Source organism: Podarcis erhardii (assembly GCF_964252035.2).
Source record: "Podarcis erhardii genome assembly, chromosome: Z".
NCBI lineage: Eukaryota > Metazoa > Chordata > Lepidosauria > Squamata > Lacertidae > Podarcis > Podarcis erhardii.
This window is the reverse complement of record NC_138504.1, coordinates 16,780,038-16,806,983: the sequence shown is the minus strand read 5'-3', so window position 1 is coordinate 16,806,983 and position 26,946 is coordinate 16,780,038. Positions and strand designations below refer to the sequence as shown.

General features: G+C 43.4%; 1 long non-coding RNA gene across 1 annotated transcript; it reads right to left on the bottom strand.

The window, feature by feature from the left end:
- Nucleotides 1-7,082: 7,082 nt before the first annotated feature.
- On the bottom strand, nucleotides 7,083-26,605 carry LOC309334107. The gene is made up of 3 exons (XR_014152881.1): nucleotides 26,411-26,605; nucleotides 24,232-24,287; nucleotides 7,083-7,349 (listed from the first exon to the last, which is right to left on the bottom strand). It is a non-coding gene; the product is annotated as an uncharacterized lncRNA (long non-coding RNA).
- Nucleotides 26,606-26,946: the final 341 nt, after the last annotated feature.

The window sequence follows — 26,946 nt, the reverse complement described above, 5'->3', positions numbered from 1 at the left end:
GTATTTGATGAAGTTACTGTTGTTTTATGAATGTTTTGTTTAAAAATGCACACAGTGACAGAACTAAAAGGCTAAGTTGAAATGTATCATTGGATGAGCACTGGATCCAAACAAGATTCTAAGCAACTTTGAAGGTCCTTGTGCAAGCAAAATGTCCGAAGGATATCAGTGAAAGCCTTAAGAAGGTCAATGCAACTAGGAAAATTTATTGGGGGCTTAATCAAAACTTTTGGCCTCAGCCGCAGCCAAAGAGAGAAAGGTCATTCTGGTAGGAGATGATGGAAGGGCCCCCGATTTTTTAACTGGAAGGGACTGCTTAACTGGAAGGGAGATCCTTTTCACACCTTCATAATGCAAAAGCTCGGTAAAATTAAAAATAATAATATTGTTTGCTATGCAACATCAGGCCTCCTCCCCCCCCCCATTTTCAAAAAGTGTGTGTGTGTGTGTGTGTGTGTGTGTGTGTGTGTGTGTGTAATATATCAACAGCCAAATGCCACAGGAAAAACCACTTTTGCAGCTGGAATTATGATGGGGCACCTAAGAGCAATAGACGTAAATGGTATTTTAAATGCTGCAGTTTCAGAGGTACTTTTCTGCTGAAACTAAGAGAAGGGGGAGAGAAAAAATAGGTTTGTTTAGTGGTAAGCAAAGCTAACATGACAGCAATATGAGGCTATCACCACCAGACCAGTTGGTCTTCCAGGAATATCTGGTAAGAGTTTTTAATAATAGATGCTGTTTCTCTACTGGGGTTTCTCCCAATAAGTCATAATAAGACAAAATTGTGGCATAAACCCCAAAAGGGGAAAAATACTACATCTATTATTAAATTCTTTTTTCCCCGTTAGTAATTTTGCCCATGACCTTGTAAAAAAAAATTTTTTTTTCATGATTTTTATGGTGGAAAGCAATCATAGCAAGGATAAGGGTTACAATGTTGAGGTTCCAGTGGGCTCCTGCTGATTCTTTCTCCATTACTTTGATAGCCAGGTTATTATGTCCACAGGAAGAGACCATTATCAGCCATCTTTGCCTAGTAACCCTTTACATTACTGATCCTATACATCAGCAGGCAGAGAGCTGGAGCTGGGTTGAAGGGAAATGACTATGCCCTGCAATCCAAGTTCCCTGTCTTGCTGCAGTATAGGGTGAAGAATTTATTCAGACTGAGGGTCACATTTCCTTCTGGGCCACCTTACATAGGGCACATTCCAGTGGTGACCAGGGCCACAGACATAGGTGGGCGGTCCAAATAATATTACACTTAGCTTTGCATAGTAGAGCGCTTTCTGCACACCTGCACCCCTCTTTATCCTTCAACCACACAAGCAAGAAGAATCATCAGACACATTCCAATCCAACAAACAAAGAGGATGTGAATCAAGGGACTCAGCTACATTAGTAAAGAAAAAGCATTTTAATGCATTATAACACTGTGACACCAGTTGGCGGTGTGGAGTTCTGTCTTTCGCCAATGTGATTTCCCACTTTGCGGTTTGCAACGCATTTTCCTGAAATGCTTTTTTGATGTGTCGTGATCTAGCCAAGGTCAGGCAGGAATGCGGTCTGTGGGGGGAAATGCAGATGGGAAGAGTGTGTTTCTTGCAGAGAATCCCAAGGGTCAGACAGAGGGGGCATGTAGAGTCACATTTGACTCCTGGGCCTTAGGTCTCATAGAACTATAGAGTTAGATAGGATCCCAAGGGATCCTACTTCAAACCTGTGCAATGCACAGGTGGGTTTCTTATATACAAACTCCTTGTATGATTCTTATCAGTGATTCCCCCTCCCTCCTAGAAAAATAGGTGCTGGTACTCACTGTGAAGTTGTTACAGTGAGTGCCACGTTTTTTAACAACAAAAAGAGGAGCCGATACTGTGTATCCTTGAGTACCCCCTGGGGGGGAAAGCATTGATTCTTATTCAGAAGCCATACCTCTGATGTGCAGTGGGAATGAGTTTCAAGTAAGTATTCGAGGAAAGGAGAATTATGATTAGGTGGTAGAGCTTCTTCGTTGAATGCAGAAATGCCCAGGTCCTCTGGCACTTCAGGTGCAAGCAACAGATAGCAGGTGGCAGGGAAAACCTCTTCCTGAGATCCTAAAGGTCAGCAACCTATCAAAGTAGGCATCACTGGCAAATAATCTCACCTTGGCCAAGGCTGCATCAAATTCCAGGACATAGGATTGTAGTTTTGTTGACCGGATGTGAGGAACGTTTATGACACTTTGGGCTTTTTAGCTTAGGAGAAAAAAATGTGTCTAAGAGAGGGACATGATAGAGGTGTAGAAAATTATGCATGGTGTGAATAAAGTGGGCAGAAAGAACTTTTAGAACAGGGACGTCAAACTCCCAAGAGACTGTGATCTACTCACAGAATAAAAAACTGGCAGTGATCTACCCCTTTTTTTGGGGGGGGGTCAGGTCAAAGTTGTTGACCTTTCTTTAGAAAGGCAGGTCAAAAATGTTGAGCTTACTTTAGGGGAGAAAGGAAAAAGTCGCTCACTAAGAGATCGAGCAGGAAACAAACAACTTCACAGCGAAAACTCCGTCTTCCGTTCTAGTGATCATGTGTGAATGGAGGACGGGGCAAGGGGGCGGGTCCGGGTCCGGGTCCTCTTTTTCCCACACAAAGGAAAAAGAGCCCGTGATCAACCCAAACCTCCCAGGGATCAACCAGTTGATCGCTGTCCACCTGTTGGACACCCCTGTTTTAGAATATTAGAACCTGGAGCAATCCAATGAAGCTAAATGTTGGAAGATTCAGTATAAAAAGGAAAAACAGCTTCACCCAGCACATCCTCAGACTCTGGAACTCACTACCACAAGATGCCATGATGGCCATCAACCTGGATGTCTTTAAAAGGGGATGAGACAAATTCATGGAGGATAAGGCTACCAGAGGCAACTAGCTCTGATGGCTATGTTCTACTTCTACTGTAGGAGGAAGTATTGTCTCTGTATACCAGCTGCCAGGAATGGCAAGTGAAGAAAAAGCTTTTGCACTTAGGCCCTGCTTACAGGCTTCTTATTGGCATCTGGTTGACTACTGTGAAAGGAATAAATATTTGCTTCAGACTTTGCTCTATTTCTGATGCTCAATCTGTTCATATTGCGATGTCAGATTGGTTTGGGGAGAGCTTTCTATCATTCTCAAGAAATAGGCAATGAATATTAATTCCAGCACTGTGTTTATATGATTCTCCTTTACATCTCAAAAGGGAAGATGGGACTCATAGTCCCTGAAACCTTGACATGACTTGATAAGACCCCATTTCTGTTAACACAGTGTAGAGTTGTCAGAAGGTGGGGGATCACTTGCATAGCAAATACAGGATAGGTACCCTTGAGCTAAGCAGCAGGCTTGCCAATTTATTACCTTGAAATGTCAGAGGGCAAGTGTTTTCAGAATATTCAGAAGAGATCACATTTGAAATTATGATCCCAGCATTTGATATTTTAGATGAAATTAAACCTGCCATCCCCCTAAAAGTGACTATAGCCCATTCTTACAGTATTACAGCTGACACTGTTATATAGCACCAATAGTAAAATTGGTTTGATGTCTTGTTTTGCTTTTACAACAAATGGTCCAGAAATTTCGTGAAATAAATAAATAAATAAATAAGATAGCTGCAGTTATGAAGTTAAAAGTGACAATGTTTGTACTAAGAAGGTCTCTAGTAGACACATGAGGCTTCTAATTGACCACATTTGTAGCGGGAAATAGAATGGCAGAAGAGAAAGCAGGGTTACGTCTCCTCTTCCCCTTGAATGAGCCTTATGCACATACTTCTTAATGCACATAAACTCCCTTTCATAATGATGCTGATTTTTTGGCTGCTAGGACATGGCTAATAGATCTGCCAAATGTTGTAGCTCAGGGAAAGCAAGCTTGGTGCCTCTCCCATCACCTTTGAGCATTGTACCTACTGGTTATGGCTGATTGGGGGACGGTCAAGTCCAATATCTGGAAGGGTCCATGTTGGCTGCTGGTGTAGCTCATGCAGACATTCCCACTTGCCCCTCAATATATTTACCACTATGTTGTAGAATAATTCATTTTAATTGGAACTTCTTTTTTCAACTTCTCCTTCCATTTCTTGCATCCCCCATTTTTAAAAAGAGATTGGGGTTTTATGTTGAAATTTCATTCCAAGCTTGGCTTGATTTATGAATAAGGAAAACATTGGCACTATAAATATCACCTTTTTATCCCCAACAACTTATCTTTAGGCTGCCTACCTTTCCTACAGCTGCAAGAAGGTTTATTGCCACTGAAGATGAGACTGGATTGTTTCTGCCTTCCTTGTATAGATTTCACAGTGCTGTGCATGCAGACTTTGGAGTTTATTTGAAGTGTTTGTTACTTAGTCCTTGAATCTGAGCCTCCTGAAAATATGTTCACTTTATAGGGAAGGGTGGATTTACCTGATTATCAGTGTAAAAGGAAAAAAGGAAAGCTTTTCCAGTGATACTAAAATGATACATTTGGTCCCAAGCATAGCCACTGACCCAAAATATAGTCACTATCAGCGCCTAGAAGCTTCTGAAAAAAAGTCAGTAAATCAAATTCACAGGAGATTGCTGTGGAGTCAACAGAGTATTGCTGGAACCAATACTCTGTATTTTATTATTTTATGTTTTAATGATTTTGTTGTACATAAGGATATTTTTAAATAGTTGGTGGTTTAGGGTTACACTTTATAAAATAAATTTTAGGATTACAATTTATAAAATAAAGTTAAATAAAGTAGAGGTCCAGTAATGTGCTCTTTTTGGGAAAAAGAATTTTGGCAATATATTAAGAACTGCATGTCATCAGAGACTGAGAATGACATCAATTCTAGGAGATTATCTGAATTGTGTGCTTTCAGAGTTCAAAGCCCTTTCAGGACCAGAAGAGTATTTCAGGTGTCCAACTTCTTCTCTTGTGATTGGCAGACAACAAAGCATATCTGGATTGGCCAGGCCTGGTATACATACTTGGAGCCTAGCCTTTTGACTCTGCTTGGTCAGCGTTGTAGGACTTGGAGTTCTTGAGATGTCCTATGTATATCCCCTGCTGATACCCACAAAACCAGCAGTGGGGAAACTGTAGCTTATCAGACTTCCCCATTTGGTCCACAAGACCATTTTGGCAAACCCACATCCTCCATCCTAACTGAGGTCATATGTGACCTTAGATGAGTAGAAGAGGAAAAAGAAGAGTTTGGATTTGATATCCTGCTTTATCACTACCCTAAGGAGTCTCAAGGCGGCTAACATTCTCCTTTCCCTCCCTCCCTCACAACAAACACTCTGTGAGGTGAGTGAGGCTGAGAGACTTCAAAGAAGTGTGACTGGCCCAAGGTCACCCAGCAGCTGCATGTGGAGGAGCAGAGACGCAAACCTTGTTCACCAGATTACAAGACTACCACTCTTAACCACTACACCACACTGACTCTCGGTAGAATAGAGACACAGTTAGGTCAAAAGGTGGTTTTCTAACACCTGCAAAGCCCTGCATAAAGTCCCATGCATGGTGTTTCACAAGTCCCAACAATCAGCTGGTCATCGGGGCTTGCAAAGTGCTGTTCTACTGCCTAATTTCAAACTAGATGTTCAAAGACAGGTAGGTGGCCCCTTTCCCACTTGGTTGAGGGCAGGAGGGGAAAGGATCCACCCTCTTAGCCAGATCCTGTTCCACATCCCTGTACTATACAATAGTTACTCAGAAAAACACTATTGCTCAGATCCTTGTAAGGCAGAGATGAGAATCCCAGACTTGCAGGCTGAACGAGGTCTTCCAAGCCTCTCTATCTTGTCCTCAATACTCACCTGTCTGAGGCCACACCTCTCACCAATTCTGTTCTGCACCATCCTCAAATCCATTTGCCTTCTATTCAAGGAGAATGGCTGTAACCCAGTGGCAGGACATTTGATTTGCATGCAAAAGGAGCTAGGTTGAATCCCTGGTATCTCCAAAATGGACCAGGGATGAGCAAATTTGACAATTTGAGTTTCTCTCAGTTCTCCTTTTTTCAGGCTTAAGTTCAGTTTTCCACATCAATTTGTATTTCTAAACATCCTCATCAGCATTTTTATGTGAATTTCTCTTTACAATTTTTTTTACCTGCAGTTTAGCCTAATATATACATATTTGCAAAGCATTTTCCCGTAAAATAATGCATTTTTGTCTTTCATCTTTCCTTATCTATGCATTTTAATTCATGCTTTCCTCTAGTTCATGAATTTTTGTAAACATGACTTGGCTGGAGAACTGCATTGCAGTGCTTTTTTTAAAAAAATGCAAATTTTGAAGAATAGCTGTTTTTGCTTTGTGCATTCTTTTTGAAAGGGAAAATTAGGTACATTCATAATTAAATGTGAACTGAAATAAATTTCATCCCCCATTCCTAGGTAGGACTGGGGAAGACCCCTACCTATAACCTTGGACCTGCAGTCTCATCCTGTTCGAAGGAGCTTCCAGACAGGTTCTAGGCAGCATAGGTGAGTCACAGAGCACTCACTCTGAGTGCAGAATGTCCCAATGTCAATCCCTAGTATTTCCAGGTACCGCTGGGAGATAACCTACTCTGAAATCCCGCAGGGCCACTGCCACTCATCATAGACAGTCATGAACTAAATGGAAAAATTTTGTTGTTGTTTAGTCGTGTCCGACTCTTCGTGACCCCATGGACAAATAGCCTAACTCAATATAAGGCAGCTTCCTATGTTCCTATATCTTCCTGTCCATCCTATGTCCAAAAGCAAAAATACACCTGAATCCCCCCCCATCAACCCCCCCCCATTATGGGCCTCTGTTTTCTAGGATGTGTGCATTGCTTTGTGCAGGTCATCTGTATGGATGTCAGCTCCTCTCCTCCTCCAAGCTACCTCCAGCTGTCTTTCTCTTCTGCTTTGCATTTCTTCCAAGGTTTTTGATGTTGAAATGCATTCATATTTCTTATCAGGACTCAGTCCCTGAGCATATGAAACTTTCTCAAAGAGAAAAGCATGTAGCCAGTTATCCAACACTTATATTTTATTAAGGGTTTCAAAAGGAAGCTTTCTGTCTTTTGCCTGCCATCGCCGGCACAAAATATGTTTCAAAAGGCTGATTTCTCTTCTGCAGAACGATTCATAAACTTTATTCTAAGATGCCAGTGCCGCTCTTTGGGGGGTTGCAGATGGGCTGTAATCAAATGGAATGAGTGATTTCTTACCTGTAGTTCCCACACAGGAGGCTTCAGTGGAGTTTGGAGGATAGTCGTTCCATATCTTGGCAGCAAAGAAAATGCTTTCTTCTTCACAAGGAATGTTCTTACTTTGGAAGGGAGGCTGATAAACTGATGGTGATAAGACCTGCCACAGAGAGAAGATAAATGTAATATGAAATGCGGGGGCGGGGGGGGGGCTCACAGTGCAATCCTATGTATTGTGCAGTACTACTCAGCAGTAAGTCGTGTTGACTTCAGTAGGAAATACTACTAGGGAAGCCAGTGTAAGACTGTGGCCAAAGGGTACAATCCTGTACCCTCTCTGGGTGTATGTCTGGGAGTATAACTCAGCCGGACTTTCTTTTGAGTAGAACAGGGGGGAAGAACATTTTCTAGCTTGCAGGCTGCATTGTCCCATATTTAATTTTCCAAGGAGCTGTTGGTGCTGGTGGCAGGTGCAGCCAGGGGCAAAAGTCGGCATGGTCAGAAGAAATTTGTGCATGGAGCAATACATGTAAATCCAGCATTTATACAAAAAGCTACATTCCAGTCTGAGGGCCCCTTTCCCCCATGTTTAACAGGGGGCTGTATGTGCTTGAGGAGGGCGCAGCCAGATGCAAAGGTAGGTATGACCTTGCAGACAACCAGTCCAGTATCCACACCACCAACCAGATGAGGAATGTCCGCTGGGAGGAAAGCAGAAATTAGAAACACAAATGGTGCACTTGCATCAGCACAACCGTGATCAGTTTGGTTGCACCAAGTGTGGAGCTTCTGGGGTACCACAGCAGGCACCACAACTATGAAGTCTAATGGACAGTGAGAGGCACGGAGCACTGGATTTTGGCATCACACAGGTCACTGCTGAAATTTGAGATGGCAAGGTCTACTACTGTTACAGTGCTCTGCACAAAATCTGGGGGGGAATGGGAGTGCTGGAGGGCAGGAATCAGTTTCACAATAGAAACTACACCAAGTAATTGAGAGTTTTGGAAGAATCCCTAGCCTGTATGCATTGGAGGAAGCAAATCTCGCTGTATGTAGTTTACAAGAGAGTATACAGATTGATTAGTCCCTGCTGACCCAGAAAGCGACCAGAGGGTCTCCCATCAAAAGTATATTTACATCTGTCCCCAAATAGATTCATCCCAGAGAGTAAATTCTGCCCTCCACTAAGTGAATTACTCCGTAATCCTCATGTGGTTTATTTAATAGTGTTCCACAGCCCTGTATTTACCAGCAAATCTTATTAAGCAATCTCACTTTCAACTGTTAGGGACCTGCCTGTTAATCCAAAAATCTTTTTATACACAGGAGCTAACAGCATCACAGAGAAGAATTCATTTTGATTGACAGGTTGGCAATAGGAAATAATACCTGAAAATTGCCAGTGAGAAAATGATGGAGACCCAATCAAGCTTTTCCATCTTCCTTTACAAACCTCAGTCCCTTATTTATTTCTAGGGCTTGTGTGAACTAACCAGGAAGAAGAAGAAGAAGAAGAAGAAGAAGAAGAAGAAGAAGAAGAAGAAGAAGAAGAAGAAAAGGAAGAGAGCTTCTACCTAAAGAGAAACCACTTAATAGTCACTAATGCACAGACAAATATACTAAATGCGATCTGGGAAATCTATCTAAGACAGGGGTGACTGCACTGGGAAATTGGGGTTGAAGCACAGAGCAAAGACACAATCCACCAGGAAGCATTCTGTTGAAAATAATAAACATAATTGGAGTGTGTGTGCATATCATCTAACTCAGGGATGGTTGACTGGAGATCAGAAAGCCAGATCCAACCAGGATGGAATTTCCCATGGCCCCCTGACAGACAGCTCTACCAAACTTCAATCATATTTTGGTAAAAGGCTTGTCACTTTTTCACATATAAGGAAAACACTGATGCTTCCAGTTTGCAGGAGCTGCATTTTATTACTACTACGACTACTACTAATTTAATTGCCTTCCACACACATGTCTCAAGGCAATGCACAAAATGCAAACGCAGCTTAAAAACAATGATACATGAAATAATATCAGATAAACTTAAAAACAATAAAAAACAGACACCTGTGGCAGAGACCTATTTGTCCAGCTGGGAAATCTTGTCGGAACAAAAATACCTCCAATTGTTTCCAGAAAGTGCAGGTTGTGGGTGCCTGTCGTATCTCAGCATGAATGCTGTTTCATAGAACAGGGGTCAAAAGACTAAGTTCAATTCGGTTCTGGTACTGAAAACCAATTCCTAGGCTTGCAGTGTGCTCAGATGCACCCTGTTCTTTAATTCTAATGGTATGTCTTTGACACCTGGCTCTGGCTGGTAGATCCTGGGTTTTAGAGAATTATAGGGGGAAAATGTAAACAGGATCGGAAAATGCCAATGTTCACTTATTCATCCCATGTCTGCAAAGAAAATCAATTCATCAGCTGTTATTGATATTTGTTGGTGGTGCTTTCAGCACACAAATTATAAATAATTGATTCTATATTCACCATTTGCATTGTGTTTCTCTTGCATTGAAATGAATTGGGTGGGATAATATAATGGCTATGTAATTTCACCACAGCAGGCAGCAAGGTGAATAATGAAGCTTTTGGTGAAAGATGAACTGTAGCAGGATGGAAACAATACTGCTTGCAATTAATACTTGGGGAATGAAAAACGGTGCCCTCTTACAACCCTGGAAGTGACACGCTTGAAGTCTTCCCACCTCTTCTCCTGTTCTACAGGACTGATAATCAGCTATATTTGGATTTGAAACCTCCATTGAAAGAGAGTGACAAATTCAGTGCAGGTTGGAGAAAAGGAGAAAGATAAGGGACAACAATGAAGACCCTAAGTGGCAAAAGAAAACATAATCAAAGTAACTCCTCATGGCTTATCATCTGGAAGGCCTCTGAGACACAGAGTCAGTCCTTGCTCCTTGTGTTCTTATTGGTCCAAAGCTCACAAGCTAAGGTCTGAGGCTGCTGGCATGGTCTCCTTGGCAAATGTATGAGGGTTAGTGTGTTGGACTATGAACTGGGAGACTTGGGTTCAAATCCCCACTCAGCCATGAAGTAACCTGATGAATGGTGCTGGCTGCAGCAGTTGGTGGAGTATTAAGTCCCAACAGAAAGCTCCTGGACCTCAAACCTGAAATCTGTATCTTTCTTGACTGTGGTTGGGATTGTATGAACACTGTTGTGACTTTGCAGGTTGGGGGGGTTAGTCAGGGTTAAAACCTAATGGAGTATTCAATTTTTGAAGTAGCCAGACCAGCTTCTTGGTAAATGGACCTAAACATAGTCACTGGTCTGACAAAAGAAGCTCCTCTGTTTCAGAGGGCAAATTGCCCCACACCCTCATCTGGCAGGTAGTGAGAAGGACAATAGCAGAGTGGTGAGTGTGAGAGCTGGGCTGGAAGGTGGCAGAAGCTTGAATGAGAGCCATGCTTGACTATGTTTCTATGGTGGACTCTCCTTCATTGGAGGTTTTTAGGCAGATGTGGTTGATGGCCATCTGTCATGTGCATCTGTGGGGGCCTTTGATTTGAGGATGCTAATAAATGCAACAAAACCTTTCCATGTGCTCCTGGAGGTCAAACAAGAGACCGTCTTCTCCTTTTGCAGCAAATTTCACTTCATCCCAGCACACCCTTAAATAGTCTGGGTTTGTTTGTGTGTTGTGTACAGCAGTAGACATTTTGTTCACCTTGCCCATTTCTGAAATACCAGCCAGGGTTGCAGCATAAAGGGAATCCACAGTTAAAAGCTTGGTGGTTGAGTAGGAGACTTGAGGAGATTTACAAAATGTTCCACCCATTAAAAAGGGGGGGGGGAGGTTTGTTTCTCTCTGTGTGCCTCACTCTCAGTCAAGCTATTTTTAAAGTATAAGTCCAAACCATAGCCATGAGCATATATCCCTTGATTTCATGCATACTCCCACATCGTCTATCATCATCTAATTTAGCTATCATTCATTTATTTACCACCTCTGCTGCTGCCTTCTCTCTGCTGACATTAGCTTTATGAAAATGGCTTCCAAACTATGGTACTTTATGGTGCAGAAACACAATTTGCAAGATCACCTGGCTGGCTCAATCTGCTGCCACATGTTACAAGGAATAACCTCAAATGGTCTTAAAGTCACAGTGCCATTATGAGATGCTGGCATGCAGCATGTGAAGTAACACCATCTGCTGGAGTGCAGGGTTCTAGTAAATCATTCAAAACTTTGTGTAATATTAATAAAATTCCTTCTGTCTTGCAACTAAAAAGTAGCAGAGAGATGAACACAATTTGACTGAAATAGGCCAGTGATTCCCAAACAGTGTGCTGGAGCAGACTTAAGAGGGATGGAAATGTGCTTTCAAAGATGAAGGTACCATGTTGGATGCCTGAAGTCAACACTATCTACCTATTGGAGCAGGGTTTAGTCTTCCTCTTTTTGGCAGCATATTATCCCAAGGTATGAGGATTCATCAGGTGTCAATGCATTACAATCAAAGTTGCTGGGAGCTGCTGCTGCTGGACTCAGGAACTCTCAGTGGTGTTGAATCCTAGTTTACAGGATAGGCAATAAAGCAGGAGTGGTATAAGTGTTTCATCCTGAGGGCCACATTCCCATATGGGCATTCTTCTAGGAGTTGCATGCCAGTGGTGGGCATGGCCAGAGGCAGATTTTTGCATGACCAGAGCATTGAATGAGCCTTTGTACACTAGGATACATTCCAGCAATGCACAAACCAGGTTTCTTCCCCTCCACATCCACACAGTCAAGAGGCCCTGTCACAATTCAAGACACAGCCCCTTCTTCAAGCATCAAATGCACCTGCAAACTGAAGTATGTAAAATGACTTCTGTGGAAATAGACTTTTCAGTTGTGGCCTCCCAGCTGCAGCATGATCTCACCAGAGAATGCTCTCCTGACGTCTCCCCATTTTGGTGTCAAACAAAGTTTTTTTAAAAAAAATAATAATAATTCCCCAGGCCTTTAAGCACCATTCTAACCCATGTGTATTATTATCTTAATCTCTGCTTTTCGTGGTGCTTCAGTATAGTTTTCTGGCTCTCTGTTCTGAGTAAGACATAAAAAACTATGGCTGAAACTATACTGTGGTTTGCTCTAAAGGTTTGCCTTTGTTTTATTGGATTGTTGTACTGTTGTTAGAGTATTATTGAACTGGGATATGGATACACACACACACACACACAAACACACACACACACACAAACAAAAAAAACCACATACCAGTCAGCTGCAATGAGGATGCCTTTCCATTGTGCTGGAACTAGAAGCTAAGTGAGAAAATGTGTATCAGGAATTAAGTACCTGTGGTCCCCAGACACTGATGGATTACAGCTTCCATCGTCCCTAGCCATTGGGCCTACTGGCTGGGGCTGGTGGGAAGTGGAGTGCAACAAGCTACAGAGTGCTATAGGTTTTCCACTTCTGAAGTACATAGTCATCAGGTTGGGTGACTTCATCAATATGGGGGGTGGGGTCTAGTACTCTGATTTCCTGTCAACCTAGCAGTTTGAAAGCACGTCAAGAAGTGCAAGTAGATATATAGTTACTGCTACGATGGGAAGGTAAACGGCGTTTCCGTGCACTGCTCTGGTTCGCCAGAGCCAGCTTAGTCATGCTGGCCACATGACCCAGAAGCTGTACGCCGGCTCCCTCGGCCAATAAAGCAAGATGAGCGCCACAACCCCAGAGTCAGCCACGACTGGACCTAATGGTCAGGGGTCCCTTTACCTTTACCTAGTACTCTGATTGATTGAAGGGGACATGGGTGAGGCTGTGGTCCAAACCACAGAGCCTAGGGCTTGCCAGTCAGAAGGTCGGCAGTTCGAATCCCTGCGACAGGGTGAGCTCCTGTTGCTCAGTCCCTGCTCCTGCCAACCTAGCAGTTTGAAAGCACGTCAAAGTGCAAGTAGATAAATAGATACCGCTCCGGCAGGAAGGTAAATGGCGTTTCCGTGTGCTCCTCTGGTTCGTCAGAAGCGGCTTAGTCATGCTGGCCACATGACCTGGAAGCTGTACGCCGGCTCCCTCGGCCAATAAAGCGAGATGAGTGCTGCAACACCAGAGTCGTCCACGACTGGACCTAACAGTCACGGGTACCTTTACCTAGTACTCTGATAAGCTTAGTGGGTCATCATGTTCTCTAGAAAAGGGCTGGACACTGTTTGATGGACATAGTTTTTGTAATGCAATGATACGTCAAAGAGTTTGCAAGAGGGAGTAAGAGTCATAAATACTCTTTGCAGGTTGAAACTAGGGAGAGACAGTGTTGTGAATTGGTTTGATTCAGCTACCATATGCAGCAATGTAAATACTTTCTAGATTTATCAATCATAGAGAGAGCATAGGGAATTGTATTGCTTCCATGTGCTTTAAGGTTTCCTAATCCTATGCATCTAAGCAAGCAAATTGGGCCCCAGAAGTGCATTCCTCTTTTCCAAATGGCTTGAATGCGTCACCAGCTGTCAAGATGGGAGACACCTAACAGTAGTAAGATGTTGCTTGCAGCTGGGTATGTATAATGTAGACCTGCTGGAAATGTCTCATTTGTCTTGACTGCTTTCGTATTTCAATTGCTTACATAATTGGGGAGGACATGCATAACAGTATGTCTGTATACAAGACTTGCAGAGAATATATTTTTAAAGATGCAACTACATTCTAGGGTGGGAAATGCAACTCTGTTCTATGAAAAATAATATGCAAGAGCTTGGGAGTCATAATTTCTTAACAGTTTCTGAATATCTCCCCCTCCTTCCATCTCTTCCCTCTCTCCTTTCCCTGCCTCCTGTATATCTTTCTGTGCCACACCCTTCCATTTCCCCCCTCCTTGCTAATAAGCATGAAATTAAGTTGACTGTCATAGAGTGCCCACCCTGTGCAGAGGACTGAAGCCTAAATCCTCATACATTTTAAAATCATAGACAGCTATAATGTGGAACAGCCAAAAACCAATGTGTATTATGGAGGATTTGAGAATATGGAGAGTAAGGACATAGGAATCTGAGTTAGACCACTACACTGACTGGTACTGGCTCTCCAGAATTTCAGGCAGGGTTCTATCCCAGTCCTACCTGCAGATTTTGGGGATTGAACCTTCTGCATGCAATGTAAATACTCTACCACTGAGCTATGGCTACAAGCACAAAAGGTGTCTCACTAATTTTAATCAATGAGATGTTGGAATGTATGCCCTTGACACCTGTGAGATATATTGGGGAAGAAAGGCATGCACAGTCCCCAACAGCACCGTCACTGCTGGGAAAGAATGACAAAACACAGCTACAGTTTCCAAATGATTATATGCTATAGTAATACACTTGTACATGATTTCAGCAAATGGGTTCACAGAGTGAGCTGTGTAGTGTGGATGAATTTATACGAAGTGCATTTCTCTGGAGGTTACAGTGAGCTGAGACAACCACACAAAAGCCTACCAACCTCCAGCTATCTTTCAGAACATAATCTGAAAGGCACAACATCTATGTTTAACAACTGTGTATGAGGCGCAACAGTTGATTTAGTTCTCTGACTGGCCTAATGAACAATCTTTCCAGCTTAGCACTGAAAGGGAATCTGGAAACCATCCCCCTGGGCAAAAGAAACTAACTCTGCCAGCTCTGGACCTCTTCTGGGGTCACCCAGGAGCACCCAAGCGAGCTGCGCGCTTGCATTGCATTTCATTTGATTGTCACCAATTAGTGAAACAATAACAATCCTTACAATCTGTTAGATGTTGAAGCTGCTCCCTAACACAATTAAAAGGCTTGCAACAAATGTGAGCCACAATGAGAAATGTAGCCCATTAAGTCCCATTTAATCAGCTCACAATTTCCACTGTTGCCTGGCATGTCCCCCTAGGACCAGACTGAAATAATGGCAGTAGTTACCTCATTCTGCTATTTCTTGATTGATTGACAAGCTGCAGCACAGTCAGCCACACTCCTCCACCATTTTCCCAGTGGGGGGCATAGCACAGTAGTGATATGGAGCTGTAATGATGCTGCTGCTGCAGTCACTATTATATAAATATGACAAGAACTTTCCTTGCTATGTGGAGCAGGATTTTTCTTCCATGTTTCATCTACTGTTTATATGCAGTAGGTCTAAGGGACTTGATTTTTAACGATCAGAATCCATAAAAACAAACAAACCTAAGTCTCAGAAAGCATTGTCTCTGAGCATGGTATTTACAAATGGGGGTTAAATTTGGTTCACTTTGCTCATGTGAACTAAATCCTAACTAACTAAAACAATATGCAAGTAGAAGAAGCTAACATTTGAAATTCGTATCTTTGCAAATGTTGTGATGTTGCAGTTCAGCAGCAGCAGCAATGCACAGATTATTGAAAATAGCACACCTAAGAGCATTATATTTGAGGAAATTGTTTGTGTGTATGCAACTTACAGAAAATTGCAAACAAAGCTGTGTATGGATGGATTAATGTTCATTAAAATGCTGCTGAATTTGTAGAAGGACCTCGTTTAAAATAAATAATAAATCACAAACTAAAGCAGAAATGAAATTTAACACGGGGGGGGGGGGGGGCCGGGACTGCGAGAAACTAAGACTGACTGATGTCCACTCCCAACAGTACTATTGCTTGTAAACTGGTACTGCTTGCATTCACATGCTCCATTTTGAAATGCACACTTCAAACATCTGAGGTGCATTTTGTATAATAGGCAAAGTGGCTCTAGACTTTATGGAACCAGTGGGCTTGTCTTTGAGTGGGTCCCATCCTGGCTTTGCAAATGCTCCCCTAAAAGAGAAGCATCTATGAAAAAATTGGGCTAAGGGGATTGGAACATTCCCTGAGCGTTGCTGCTAAAATGTAATAAAAGCAGCAATGGAGGCTACTGTATTTCTCGCTCTATAAGGCACACTTTTTCCCTCCTAAAAAATAAGGGGAAATGTGTGTGCATCTTATGGAGCAAATGCAGGCTGTGTGCCTATCCCAGAAGCCAGAACAGTGAGAGGGATTGCTATGCAGCTCTCTCTCTTGCTGTTCTAGCTTCTGGCTTAGCCGCGTGAAGCCTCTTCAGGGCACGGGGAGCCTTCATCCCGCTGCCCTGAGGCGGCTTGGTGCGACTATCCCAGAAGCCAGAATAGCAAGAGGGAGCGCTGTGCAGCGCTCCCGCTTGCTGTTCTAGCTTCTGGTTTAGCCCCTCTGTCCCTTCCCCCACCTCCCGGAAAAGCCCCCAAGAGCCGCGCGGAGCGTGCGTGTGGCTCTTGGGGGCTTTTCCCCGGGGAAGGAGAAGGCCAGACCATCTCCTGCCCTTCTCCCTACTCAGGGAAAAACCTGCAAGCGCTGCACACACGCTCCACGTGGCTCGTGAAAGGGAGTGCTGAGCAGAGCCTGGGATGCTCAGCGCTCCCTTTAAAGAATTTCCCCCCCCCCTTGCATTCCCCCTCTAAAAACTAGGTGCGTCTTATGGTCAGATGCGTCATCTTATGGAGCTTAAAATACGGTACTTCCTTAGGGCATATGGGGCACTGCCCCATCAACCTTGATCTCCCTTCAGTCAGTCTGCATCTACCTGCCTTCTTACATACCACTAGTTCAGGTTCCAGCAGTGGCTGCCAGCTTCCTCCTCCTCCTCTTTAGTCTCAGATGTGCCCATGTAGAACTCAACAGGAAGGAGGATGGAAGCAAGATTAGTGTTAGTTGACTTTGCTGTCCTTAACTCTGCCTCTGCCTCTCCCTCGGCCTCCATCTACAGTTGGCCTCGTTGCCTTCCACCATACCAGTCCAAATGGACACTACCCCCCCTCCCCCCCCCCAAAAAAGGGGATGACAATTTAGGCGCTTTCAGAAACTCAATTCCAGGTAAAAAACCTGGGGGTCAGCAACCAGAAACAAATGTATGGTAGCACAGTAAATCAGCATGGGATAAGAGAGAAACAACTGAATTAGGAATTCAGGTATTGACTAAGTGGCCAGGAATGTGGTTGTAAATAGTTGAGTTAACATCAAACTGATGTGGTATGCTGTTTGTAATGTCTAGCTGTTGCACTGTGCTTTGTAAGTAAATTATAGCTGATGTGGTGGGCGCTGCTACTTAAACTGTTTTATATGCTCTCTGCTTTCTCCCATTACAAATCTCTGTATTTTGAAAATTGCCTATTATTGCTGTATTCGATTGTGCTGCTTTGGATCTTCAGCAACCTTTCCCATGATGGAGTTGAGTGTTTTCATGGTGCAGCACTAATAAGTACTTCAATAGCAATTTGCTTTCCCAAATTAACCTGCTCTGACCAGTCACTTCAACAGCAAAAATACGTCCTTTCCCCTCCACCCCACTTTACCCATGTAGGCAGGGGTATTAGGAGCAAACTACATGTTACATTAGGGATGCGGGTGGCGCTGTGGGTTAAACCACTGAGCCTAGGACTTGCCGATCAGAAGGTCGGCGGTTCGAATCCCGGCGACGGGGTGAGCTCCCGTTGCTCAGTCCCTGCTCCTGCCAACCTAGCAGTTTGAAAGCACGTCAAAGTGCAAGTAGATAAATAGGGACCGCTCTGGCGAGAAGGTAAATGGCATTTCCGTGTGCTGTTCTGGTTCGCCAGAAGCGGCTTAGTCATGCTGGCCACATGACCCGGAAGCTGTACGCCGGCTCCCTCGGCCAGTAAAGCAAGATGAGCGTGCAACCCCAGAGTCGGTCACGACTGGACCTAATAGTCAGGGGTCCCTTTACCTTTACATTTGACATGTTACATTATTTCCACCTTTCTATAAAGTGTGCTTAAACTTCTCCCACCCCCTAGAAACTTCTTCTTCCCGCTCATTTGCCATGTTTGTTTGTGACATCACAGGAAGTCTATAGCCAACAGCAACAACCAATGAAACATCTGCATAGACCTTCCAGGCCTCAGAATTGTGAGGGCACCTCAGCAGTCGTGTCTTTCTTTGCATTATTTATTTCTTTTTTAAAAAAACAGGGATGTCTGAAGCCGGTGAGGTTTTCTCAGAGACCAACTGCAAAAGTCATGAAGAGAACTGCATGGCTTAAGCCCGCCAGCTGCTGGTTCCCACTCTCCGCTCCCAAGAAATAAATGCCTTTCTAAATTATTTATTTTGAAATAAAAGTATTTTAAAGAAATGACCGCAGAGGTGCCCCCACAATTGTGAGGCCTGGGGGTTGGGTCTGTGCAGATGTTGCCTCAGCTGTTGCTGTTGGCTACAGACTGCCTATGATGTTACAAACAAACATCTACCAACTGCCTGTGATGTCACAAGCGGACATGGAGAATGAGGGGACAGAGGCATTTTCTAGGGGACGGGAGCAGCCCAAGGAAGTTGGGGGTAGGTAGGGCAGCTTGGGAGACAGAAATGAGTTGCCAACTTTTCGTGCTCTTGGGGCTCCTGTGCTTGTCTCACCTGCACAGCTGCCAAAACAATAAAATGGAATCACAACTGATTTAGTCACCCCACCACCACAACTTATAAGAGTTTTTGTTTTGTTCTGCTGTCCTTTGGGCCACATCAATGAGGCCAAGAGGGTGATCTTGTCATCTGGGCAGCCCAGGACAGCCATACATACCGCCCAGGCTTGCACCCTGGGAAAGCCATTTCAGTACTGCTAACACAGCAGTTTGACTTCACCCCCAAGAGGTGCCTTCCATTATCTCTCAAGACAGATGCCAACAATGTGGGATGTGTGAAATTTGTGCCAGGAGCAAACCAGCCACAGCACACACACTTAGCTGACGGACTGGGTGTTGCTTAATTGGTTATTTATTTACATCCCTGGGGGGGAGGATAGAATGCCTTTCCTCCTTCCCATCCCCTGCAAAATGATGAGGTTGTGTGATCATATACTGTAGATCAGAGAACTGGATTTGGCCAGGAAGCCAGATCCTTATCTTCTGCACCCATCCATTGAAGACCACATTATTTTAATAAACAAATTGCTTCCAGTCAGTACAGACACACTTATTGTTCACATGGATGTCTGGAAGGTAATCTTTGACCCTCACGCAGCATCATAAGGGCCAGACTCTTGTTCTCTCTTTTTATAGAATAAATTCTTCATTCACAAGTAACTGAATGGATCAGGCTGGCTGAACTTAAGCCTTCTCAGTTAAAGGCACCAGGAATTATATTTTCTCCCTCAGGGAGCAAATAATTCTTCTCTATACAGGAAAATCTATAAGACGTTCACTGTGATGTGGCAGTAAATACAACCATCCAAAGAAGGCAGATGCAAAAAAAAAAGGGTGTAGATGGATAAGAAATCCCTTACCAAACTGAAGCAAAGTTGCCATAAATGTTGTCTGCCCAGAGGAAAGCAAGGGGAAACAAAAGCCACCAGCTTATGAGATCACAGCTCATAAAGAATGCATATAAAGAGGTCAGTAACCAAACAATGGTGCTCTTCTAGTTCATTTACAACACCCTTAGACTGTTAATCAGACCAAAATGTCAGCTCCTCCACTGCTTTATTCATGAGTATCAAATTTAAGAGCCTCTTTGAAGGGAGAAGGGATCAAATTAGTTGCCACTGTTTCTAAAACTCTGTTATAGAGATGTTTTAAAAAGGAGCCTGGCAAGATGAGCTCTGCTGGATGCAACCAAACGTCCATCTAACCCAGCACCCAGTTTCCAACAATTGCAACCCAACAGAGAAGCCCGCAAGCAGAAAATGAAGGCAACAGCCCTCGCCCATTGTTCGTCCCTCAGCAAAAAGCACTCAGAGATACACTGCCTCTGACCTAGAGGTTCAGTTGTACTACCATAGGGAAGGAGGCCATCTCAAAGATGTGGGATAACTAGTCTCATTTAAGCAATATGCTTAAGTCTAATCAATGCATGAAATGGTTAATGCCATAGAGTAAAATGACCTGCCAAGCTTAGCTAAGTCACTCCTGCTCACATTGGGGAAAAGTTACTTCTACTGTCTACCATGTGAACTCCAGCATGTAAGGAAGTCTCAGCTGGTTGCTCCAAGCTCAAACCCTAAGAGTCATCTAGTTCAATGCTGGGATTTCAAATGAAACATCCATAAGAGATGGCCATTCAGCCTCTGCTTAAAAACATTGTCCCGCTGTTTCTCATTCCAAGGAAACCGAATTTTGGGTTACCCCTAGAACCTTGCATCACTCAGAAACTGGGGTGGCATGCAAAAATATATTACTTTTATTCACTGTGAAAACTTGTGAGATAGAGAATAAAGCAATCGTTTAAAAATGCAAAGAATTTATTGCACATGCTGGGGGGGGGGAATCTCTTGGGATTTAATGACAGTTTTATTATTTCAAATGTTGCATTACCATTCTCCTCTTTTAAGAATGTAAGAAATACAGAGGAGAGAGAGAAATTGGCCTAAAATATGTCACCTGGGCTGTGTGCAATTTGACAAAGGTTGTTTCTGTGCACATGTACTTGGGGAGGAGGGTGGTTTTGAGAAATAATAACGAACTGAGCACAGCTTAGCAAATGCAGCCAAGGGATATCATGCTAAATGACTGTCTTGGTTCCCTAGTCACTCAAAAGAATTCAGTATGGTTTAGACAGGCATTGCATCAAGGAATCTGTGTTCAAAGATTGTTGCCAATCATTTCGTAGGAATGTATCTATGAGAACAAAATGAGGAATGCTTCATGAAAGTGCCATCATTCCACAAAAGTTTCTCTAAAACTTAACTTTTTAATCTGCTATAGATTAAGTGCCACCTGCCACTATCAAGTTATTTTTCTTGCTCAAATTCACACCTTGATTTATGATTGTGATGCTGAAATGGCAGGTGTCCCAGGGAGTTAAAAAGCTTCAAGATTTCTGACTACTGTATCTGCAGTTCTGTATACAAAGATTTTATTTGTAATGGACCTATCTGAATAAATCCCTTCCCAATCTTGATTTATACAATTAAAAAATCCTTGTTCCATGTTATGCCAGCAAAGGTCAAACTGAGATGTTGTGGCCATGTTTGCATCAGGCAGTTGTAGCTGAAGGGGAAGGAGGCTGAAAGCAAAACTAGATTAGGGACTAGGGACGGTTGAATCTTTCGGTATTTCTCCATTTCTCATTTTTCCAATACTAAGTTTAATTTCCATAACAGTTCACAAAGTTTTATCTTCATAAAAATCAGCATTTCGTCAATATTTTAGTACCAATTTCTCCTAATATCATATTTTTGTATGCAATTTTGCACTTTGTAAAACAGTTTCCTTTAGAAGAAGAAGAGAAGAGTTTGGATTTGATATCCCGCTTTATCACTACCCAAAGGAGTCTCAAAGCGGCTAACATTCTCCTTTCCCTTCCTCCCTCACAACAAACACTCTGTGGGGTGAGTGGGGCTGAGAGACTTCAAAGAAGTGTGACCAACCCAAGGTCACCCAGCAGCTGCAAGTGGAGGAGCAGAGACACGAGCCCGGTTCACCAGATTACGAGTCCACCGCTGTTAACCACTACACCACACTGGCTCCAATGTTGGTTTCACTAATTTATGCACACTTTACCCTAGTTTATTTATTTTTGTGTGTGTTGCTTGGCTGGAGAACTACACTGTACAATTCAGGCAAGTGCAAATTTTGAAGAAAATATATGTTTGGTTTGTGCATTGTTTGGAAAGTGTGAATTAGGTAGATTTGCCTTTAAATGTTAAATGAATCGAATTTCTCCTCCATCCCTAAAGCCCAAAAGTACAGCATTAGAACTTCTGATACATATTTATTTAAAAACAGCTGCAGAGGGAATTGTATTAGGAAGGTAGGCTTTAACCCTTTTCCCAGTATTGATTCTCCACTTGCTATCAATCTTCTTCCCAAAGCTGCAGTTCCTCCAATGGAGAGAGTATGGATAGAGTACATGCTTTGCAGCAAAAAAAAACCCCAGATACCTGTTCCAATTCCTGGAATTTCTAGGTAGGGCTGGGAAAGATCTCTGCTTGAATTGCTGAAGAGTTACTGCTCATCAGCACAAATGGTCCTAAGCTAGATGTCCGAATGGCCCGAAATGTTATAAGGCATCTTCTGAGGGGGGAAATAAATAAAAAATAATAATTGTCTAGTAGCACCTTACAGGGACAGAACTTTGATTAAGGTGTAGGAAGCTAACAGCCCAGTCCACACCCTTAATTAAGAAAGATGGCGGGTGGATGGGGACTAGCAAAGATGTTTGCATGTTGGAGTGGGATGAGGCCTATTGATTGAAAGCAGCCTGGGGAGAATTGGCCATTTTAAGGTTTGAGGTTTAAGGTTTAGGGCATAGCATTCCAAACTTTTCATGTTGGTGACACACTTTATAGACATGCATCATTTTGCGACACAATAATTCTGTTTTACTAGCAAACCAGAGGTTAAACAAACCCCTTTCCAGCCCCGGGAGGAGCATGGGGAGCCTGTGCGTGACACACCTACACACTGCAGCTGACACACTAATATGTCATGACACACAGTTTGGAAAGCTCTGATTTAGGGTTTAAAGTTTGGGAAATTTCCTTTTTCCTTTTAAAAAGCTTCCATGTCTGTTTTGGCCATAAATACAACAAGGGAGAAAAGTTCTAAGGGAGGATGGGGAATTAAAGTGCAAAAATAGACATCTCCCCTTTTCACCCACCCACCATGCTCATACACAAAGACATTTCAAAAGCTAACCATTTAACAAAAAAACTAAAACCATGCAGCTGACCTGCCCCCAAACAGAGAACAAGCTATTGCAAAAATGGGGGAAATAACACTTTTAAATAAATCAGCATTGGGAAGTACGCAAATAGCTGACATTTACTATGCTTTGTTCTTCCATGTCCTTGAGAAGGAATGAGCAGGTAATTGATGGGTCTTTGATATCACTCCGGAGCTGTTTGTTTTGTCTTTTTACCTGATCAATTTTGAAGAACATTTAGTTATACTGAGTGAAATAGCTGATTACAATAACCATTATGGACTTTATTGCATCAAGCTTCACAACCTGCAGAGCGAGTCAGTTAATGCGGCTTTAGTATTCAAATATGTGGGGAGAGGTGACTGGCTGCACACAGACAACGCTTTGTTCCATTTTCCTGATGTGTCTCTACCTGATAATTTCAGCAATTTGTGTGATTTTTCACACAATGTAAATGGCACCTTAAGAAAAGTAGAGGAATCCCAGCAGAACTTTAGCACTTGTTTCTTTTGTTACTACCAGGAAAATATCTGTTTGCAACCTTGTTAACCCAGAAAATCATGGGTTTGCATTATAAATTGATGTGGTGAAGCTTGCGGTGATATTCCAGCATACAGGTCTTTCCTACCATTTAAAAGTTAGCACGACATTATGTAAATAAATAAATAAATAAATAAATAAATAAATAAAAAACCACAGTTGCATAATGCAACAGGTAATGCAGTGTAAAAGGAATGTTAGAAATTGGGACTGGAGTGCTAGGTTTATAACCAGTAAAACTAATACAATAAACCCCGTGTCTGAATGGAGCCCACAGCATGCAGCATAAATCTATGTCAGTATCAGTCAAATGGGTTGAGTAGATTTTGCATTTTCTCCTCTGATATGTCTAATGGTGTCATCAAAGGTGATCATCACATGTCACACATGTTTGATGAGATGCAGTCGCATGCATGACTGTAGCATCAGAAGGAGGTTGAGCGTGGAGCCTGGCTGCATGGCATGGTGTTGTGCTCAGATGCTGGCTTTCGACCTCATTGCAGCTGGCCCTGCAGGCAAAGTGAGCTCAGCGGAGGGGCCGGACAGCACCAAGGCATGATAGGATTTGTAGTCCCCACTCAACCTGCCCTGGAGGCTGGACTGGGAGACACTGTAAGGCAGTGACCCGTTGGGAGACAGTGCAAGAAAGGGCAGGGCAGTCGTTCTTTCACCACCACAAGAAGAAAGCTGACTGGGGGGGTGGCTCTGCTCTGTCCCAGGAGACATTGGCAGAGGGGCTGAAGACACCCGTAGAATTGGTGCACCTGCTTTACATCAACACCACGGAAACGCATTTCAACACAAAGACCACATTCCCTTCCAGGATTACATGCCTGTGGTGGGCAGGGCTAGGGTGGCACAATTAATGCAAATCTTACCTTTGTACAGTAGACTGCTTCCTACACCCACTGTAAGTCCTCTCTCTATTATCCACCTAGGAAAACAAAAGGCATTGTCAGAAATCAAGGGCATGTTTCAGGCAGGCAGAAGCACTTAAGGAGCATGCAAGGCAGGGCCAGTAGGAGGTGTGACTAGGGAGGGCATGAGGCCTCGAGAGAATCCTGAGGACCAGAGGATACAGAGGCTTGGAGGTGCACATTTGGCCACCTTGCCTGAAGCTCCCTACTGTTTGATTTACAGTTTCATCATTTCCTTTCCTTTTCAGTGGTGGCCCCTCAAACTGTGGAATCCCTCCCATCCAGAGCTGATGTTGTGTTGCCTGCCTCCCTTTCTAAGAGGAGCCTATTTCTTCTACTGGATTTCTTCCATTTGTTTTCATCTCACCATTTTGGAGCTTTAATGCTACCACGGCTCCTTTGCCGCTTGCCTTGCTGGCAATATTTTTGCAATTATTTGTCAGCTTAAAATTAATCGGGATAACCCCACTGCACTCAAAAAGCAATATACAAGTATGGCAACAAGACCTAGGGCAGGGTATATGCAATCTAATGGTCAGAGCTAGTAAACTACAAAAGTTCCAAGTCACTTAGAGGTAAAGGGTAAAGGGACCCCTGACAGTTATGACCAGTCGTGGATGACTCTGGGGTTGCAGTGCTCATCTCGCGTTACAGGCCAAATGAGCCAGCGTTTGTCTGCAGACAGCTTTCCGGGTCATGTGGCCAGCATGACTAAGCCACTTCTGGCGCAACAGAAAACCGACACCAGAGCAGCGCACGGAAACACTGTTTACCTTCCCGCCGGAGCAGTACCTATTTATCTACTTGCACTTTTTGGCGTGCTTTCGAGCTGGTACCGAGCAATGTGAACTCACCCTGTTGCAGGAATTCGAACCACCCATCTTTTGATCGGCAAGCCCAAGGCTCAGTGGTTTAGATCACAGTGCCACCCATGTCCCTCCAAAGTCACTTAAAAAAGGTAAGGGGACCCCTGACCATTAGGTCTAGTCGTGGACAACTCTGGGGTTGTGGCGCTCATCTTGCTTTATTGGCCGAGGGAGCCAGGGTACAGCTTCCGGGTCATGTGGCCATTATGACTAAGCCACTTCTGGTGAACCACACAGTGCACGGAAATGCCGTTTACCTTCCTGCCGGAGCAGTACCTATTTATCCACTTGCACTTGACTTGCTTTTGAACTGCTAGGTTGGCAGAAGCAGGGACCGAGCAACGGGAGCTCACCCTGTCGCAGGGACTTGTACCAAATGTTCACTTACCGAATGCTTAATTCTCTGAATGGTAAATAACACCCAGAATATCTACAACATGGTTAAGGCTCACCGGAGAAGCAAAGGCAGCAGCGCTGGTGGGTTTTTTTTTTGGGGGGGGGGGGTTGGAGCAGAGGTGAAGGTCCAACTAATCAGAGTTTAGAGCAGAGTCATGGACAGGGATATTGGCAGTCATCAAACCCAATAGTTTCCCAGAAGTTGCTGGATTATCCCTGGCCAAGTGGATAATGCACCACTTCTCTGGTTCACACAATTTATTTCCTATCTCTTCCAGTAGGAAAGATACACATTTTCTGAATTACAACCCTGTGACAGTTGAGAAACATTTATGAAAGAAAAGAAAGGTTTCCTGTTATAGAGCCAGTATCTCATAATTGTGCTATATCTGTGCAAAGATAGATAGATGGATAGACTCAAAAAATATATATCCTTTTATCCTGCTCTTAGCTTGAAATAAAGTACCCACCACCTCTTTGGAGTGGGAAAGTTGCCAATCTCCCCCACCCCACCACCATCATCGTAGGAAAGGTTTAGGTCCCAGCATAATTGCATGGTGACCTTTCAGCAAACTGTTCACTCATCAAGGCAATCTCGGCATGTTGCTATATGTCTTGAGACAGGTAGTCACCCCCAAAAGGTTGACGCACTGACACTATTGCTGTGACAGATATTAAATTTGTCAATTATTAAAGAACTGTCATATGTCAATAAAACAAAGATATTTAGTGCAGAGCCTTTTGCCAAGCAAAGCAGGGGGGTGGGCAAAAGGCAGACAGAAAAGTTGATGGTTATGTGCATTTAAGCCTCCCCACCACTTTCAGAACTATCAGTCACAGCACCATTGCAATAAGACAGAAGTGAAGAAACCACATACCTAGAGGTCAAATGTAGCTGCCCAGGCCTCTCTGTGTGGCCCACGGAATTCTTCCCAGACTGCATGATTCTTTGGTAGACTTGCTCCCAACATACTCTTCAAATGCTTTCACCTGGCTGGGATGTGTTCTTCAACTGCGACAATACACCGTGTGTTTGCCTGGATGGAGCATGAAGAGATGTGTATGTCGAAAGCCACCCTAGGTAAATAATAAAAGTAATGGGGAGAGGATGGTTTGTGCCTGGGCAGGAAGATTAAAGAAGTTCAAAGTCTTTTTTTATCTCTAACGGGTGGGAGTTTTTAAATTTCCTTTATTGCTATAAAATGCTATCATCTATTTTATCTATATCTATCATCTATCTATCTATCTATCTAATCTATCATCTATCTAATATCTGGATGTCTGATACCAGTGGTGGAGCTAGCTGTTCCTGCACCCAGAGCGGTGGGGAGGCACGATCTGCCCATGGGCGGGGCGATTGGCACAGCGGCACAATCCGGGGGGGGGGGGGTCTGATAGCAGCGAGGCGGCGCGA